Genomic DNA, 5,000 nt, shown 5'->3' on the forward strand with positions numbered 1-5,000 from the left:
CGTAGCTGACTACGGTCGAAATCTTAGTGTGCTGCCTTAACTTCGTCTTAGAGAAGTGAAAACACGGAATTCCCGAAACGGTAAATAAGCACCAAAACGCACAGGTATATACCAGAGGTGAGTCAGTTTTATTCATTTTATTGAATGAACGTTAAATTGAGCGTTTTTTAGGCTTCATAATTGACGGTATTTTATTTCCCATACAAAGTCTTATAACGCGTTTAACTACCTGTAACGCAACACCGCTTTCACTCAAAGGTCATCTCCCCACTAGTAATTAATTATTACTCGCTCTCTAGTGACGTGAACTTGGGTTGCCTATGCACAAACAACAAAGGAAGGTTACTTGAACGATTTTATGTGTTTTTAGAACGATTAAACCACGGGCAGCCCAAGCTTGGTACACGATTTATAGAGCATGACGAGCTTCGCCCACGAAAAAAAAAAAGCAAATTAGGCTAAGGGTAGATTGAATCTACCCATGGCTTATTATTAACTGTAACTGAAGATCTAAGTTCGCGCCTTCGTATAATCGAGGTGTTGCTTTGGAATTCTCGGTAATTACTTTTTACACATTTACCAGCACCTAAGACGCACGCCGAGAGAACACGAAACCATTTAATTAAGTATTTCTTGACATAATGAAAATGTTTTTTTTGGCAGCGTCACTTGTATCGCGTGGATACATTTCATCTATCTCACCCCTCGCGCGAAACATTTAAGGACGTTCGCGCGAAAATTTTCTAACATTAATTTTTTTCTGCAAATTTTACCATTGAAAGTTCATGAGTTAGTGATGTCAGAAATGTAAAAAAAAAAAAAAAAAAAAAAAATGGGGAGTCACCAACTTCGTTTTGGAGAGAACTTGCCCGGAAGAAAACCCTAAATCTGAAAAAATCCGGCATCTTTAGCGAATAAGGCCACAGTGTCTGTAAGCCCAAAAATATTGCAATTACATTTTTGAACTGAAATGTTCTCTACCAAACTTTGTTTAAGTGGACCCATCAAGTGAATTTAGTTAACTGTTGAGGTTCCGTAAAGAACAAGTTCGCATTTAGCGACCATAGTTTCATGCACCTTGCAGCCGCAAGATGGCAGGATTCCATGTACCGAGGAAAGAAATCTTGTAATTTTTTTAACCTCCCACATCGATTTTTTGTTCATTTTTAGACAATGTGGAGATAATTGTAAATAAAATCTGTTTCTGAGAAGAAAAGTAGGGGTCACGGAACATCCAAAATCGTTAAATCCAAGCAAAGCTATAGCAATGGCCATCTGCCCTATCATTGTTCATTTTAGTACTTAGCGCGCGCGCTCGACTCATATGGCATGTGAATTTGCGTGCGCTGTAAGGATGAGCAATGGCAATGGGCGTCCTTAACGCAAATTAAACTCTCTTAATCTTTTTTCTATTTGATCCACTCAACCTTGGAGCATCAGAGAGTGAAAAAAAGCAATGACTCGATTATTGCGTAGCTAAAGATAAAGTACCAAATATATCGCAAGGCGGCCGAAAATCTAAAAGGAGGAGTTGCAAACGAACTCACGAGCATTCACAAGAAACTAAAATTCTGATAAGAGGAACTCGTACGAAATTCTAAATTTTATACTTTAAGCGACTCACAACGGACAACTCATATACATACTTGTGAAAAGAAAATTGCTGCACCAACTCAAGTTAATATAGTATGCGTTGAAATGCATACCTGATGGTCTTGGTGGGATTTGAAGTGAGGGCGTCGTAATGATAAAGAAATTTTGTTACCAATGGCAAATTTGCATTAAACATGTGTCTCCGCTATGAACGAAAGCATTCGTACCCTTTTGCGACAATAATGCAATGGATAACAGTGAGTTTTCCAAGGAAAATGGATAAAGAGAAAGCAAAATGTGGTACACTGTTCAGTACTTACTTGCACTTTGCGTATCACGGTATAATTCTACCTTCTGCTCAATACGACTGTACTGGTTTTTATGACTGTTGCGAGCGATTTAGTTCCGCACTGTAAGTCTGATTTTTCAAATGCCTTGTTTTCGTTAACCATCAATTTTGCATGAAACTTGTGATTCTCCTATTCACAGTTACATCTGTATTTGATTGTTATCTTTGAAGCTGCTCATGTGGGGACTTTTTCTATAGTTATCAGCTATTGTTTTCAATGGTTGGCTCTCCTCTTTTACAATCAAGAGTCGTCATCAGCTTTTAATAGATTTGACTATTCTATCACTTGCGGATTGGCCCTGTGTCAAAGAAAACAAAATTAATGATATTAATGTTAACTGATTTTTCTTCAGGTTACACAAGTATATAGAATATTGACAGAGTACCCAAGAGAGACAACTACCAGTTGGTACAAAATAATAACGATTACAAAAATTGGTTTTACCTGCAGGTAACAACAATCCAAAACTGGACTGACCACCCAAGAGAGCCATAACTCGTTAGCACAAAATAATAATTATTACAAAATTGGTTCTGCCTGCAGATAACAACAATCCAAACTGGACAAAAGCAGGTAACAACAGTCCAAAAGTGGATTGACCACCCAAGAGAGACATAACTCGTTAGTAAAAAATAATAATTATTACAAAATTGGTTTTGCCTTCAGATAACAACAGTCCAAAACTGGTCTGACTACCCAAGAGAGATAGAACTCATAGACCTAATCGGCTAACTCAATGTTGTACCCAATTCAAACCCTTTGGGAATAAAACGTTTTGTTCCAGGTATTTCCATATCATTTAAATATGAATGCTACATTATCATGCAAATACAATACACAAAGAATCTTAGTCCCGGGAGATTTGAATTGGGTACAACATTGAGCTAGCCGATTAGGTCTATTAGTACAAAATAATAATTATTACAAAATTGGTTCTGCCTTCAGTTTATTGTTTACAGTCTCTTCTCTTATTTTCCTGTTATTTTTCCGTAACTATTTTAGTATTAAAATCAAATTAGTTGTAACTGCCATATTTTATGACATTTTTACCAGTATTACTAGTACGTCAACATATGCGACGGAAAGCAATCCTGAATGTGAGCTCTCATTGTACCTGTTTCCGAAATGTAGTAATCTACGTTGCATCGGCTCTTGCTCAACATATATATAAACTCCAGACGATCAAATGCTTGTCGGTGGTTTATAACCGCCCAAGCCATAACGCGTCAGTGTTATCGACCCCTCTATGAGAGCGCCGAGATCGCTTGAGTCTGCATACAATACAATACAATACAATACAATACAATACAATACAATACAATACAATACAATACAATACAATACAATACAATTCAAGCCAATTGCGCTGGAGCTTTTAACCGAGCATTGGTGGCTCAGTTGGTTGAACATCGGGTTGCCATGCGGGAGGTCGTGAGTTCCATTCCGGCTGGACCAACACCCAGATAACTGCATCTAATTTCATCCGTAAATGGTTAAGATTTTGAAGTCTTCTCGGATAAGGACTTTAAACCGTAGGCCCCGTCTCACAAGCCTTCACGGTTCACTACCTAGTGGGATGCAAAGGACCCACACACTTTTCGCAGAGAGTAGGGCATTGAGCTCCCGATGTTGTGGTCAGGCCTCATTTCATTCATTCATGTGCTGGGTGAGTTCGCTAATGGACTGATAGCAGCTGCCAGCGGCGCCTGTATATGCTGATGTCCGATCTCAACCATAGATCACTTGCTTGTTAAGCGCATTTGAATATGTCAATAGAAAATGAGCACATGATATAAATTCATTACCATCAAAATTAAGGGGGAAAAAAGTGTTCCACGTACTGTCTTAGACGAGGTGCCTTGAGCAAATTGTCTGTTTACTTGTATGATTGAGAATATTTTGAGTTGCAAATTCTGAAGAGGATTGCAAGGGAAAAAGTTGTTAATACGACAAAGAACATGAACGACAATGGAATAGGGGGGTCAGGTTTACAAACGGGGGTGGACAGACAAGATGTATGACAAAACAGTAACTGTTTTTTACCAGTTCCAATAAAATGTTCTTGGGCGTGCAGTTAAATACCATTTTAGCACAGGGCGTTTGCCCTCTGTCGTTCAGGACTTGTCCGCCACATTTTCTGACCGCTGGCTGAAAATAAGTTGGAACATGTTCAGTCAGTTTTCAGAAATTCAATCACAAATTATGTAAAGCATGCCTTTAGGAGATGTAATTACCATAGCAATTGAATAATGAATGCGCTTACATATAAACAGCATGAAGATAGAACGGTTCCTTTACGAAGAGGACGACACCGTTAAAAATGTATATCGTCAATAAAAAAAAGAAGAAACAGTGACATTTATTAGTTTTAAACATAAATAAAAAGTAATATGACTAATGTGCTAATATGCAAACTGCAGTTCGTTCCAGAAAATAGCTTAGTAACAGTGCAATGTCCCTTGCGACAAATTGCCGAAGGATTTCGAAACTCAAAACCCGTTTATTGCAATCAGACTGAATGTACGCAGACGTCGTGCACTTTTCTGTTGCTCTCCAGAAAATGGTTAATGATTTAAGTATCATTTCGCTCATTTTGGGCATTTAAAACAATTTTAAAATCATTGTATATCATATATATAAAGTGTGAAACTTGATTTTCGCAAAACAGTGCTCGATACATAAAAAAAAGAGCGAAGTATATATTGAAGAAAAAAACAACAAAACAACAAGTAAAACTACAAGTTCATCCCTACAAGCCTGTTTCGTGGTCGCCCACTCATCAGGGGATTTAATATACCGGTATATATATATATATATATATATATGTATATGTATATATATGTATATATATATATATATATATATATATATATATATATATATATATATATGTTGTGTAAAAAAACGGTCCGTGTAAAAATTTTAAGCAAAGATCTTCTCTCCGGTCCTTTAGAGTTTTCAGCCCTGCCATCTGAAGCGCTTCTCTATATTGATTATCATAACCGTATATCATTTTCAAGGCTCTATTTTGAACACGTTCTATAAACTTAAGCTCAA

General features: G+C 37.2%; 1 protein-coding gene across 5 annotated transcripts in view; it reads left to right on the forward strand.

Moving 5' to 3' along the window:
* LOC138050010 (octopamine receptor beta-2R-like) overlaps positions 1–5,000 on the forward strand; it is a 47,916-nt gene that overhangs the window by 26,804 nt on the left and 16,112 nt on the right. The window contains exons 1-2 of one of the 5 annotated variants that reach the window (XM_068896513.1): positions 1–117; positions 2,296–2,516. The exon at positions 1–117 is cut by the window's left edge and continues 160 nt beyond it. The exons of 3 other annotated variants lie outside the window; for them this stretch is intronic. The gene's annotated coding sequence lies outside the window, so the exon portion shown is untranslated. The remainder of the gene's footprint in view (positions 118–2,295; positions 2,517–5,000) is intronic. One more of the 5 variants, XM_068896506.1, reaches the window with a different exon arrangement.

This window comes from Montipora capricornis, chromosome 1, assembly GCF_036669925.1.
Source record: "Montipora capricornis isolate CH-2021 chromosome 1, ASM3666992v2, whole genome shotgun sequence".
NCBI classification, from domain to species: Eukaryota; Metazoa; Cnidaria; class Anthozoa; order Scleractinia; family Acroporidae; genus Montipora; species Montipora capricornis.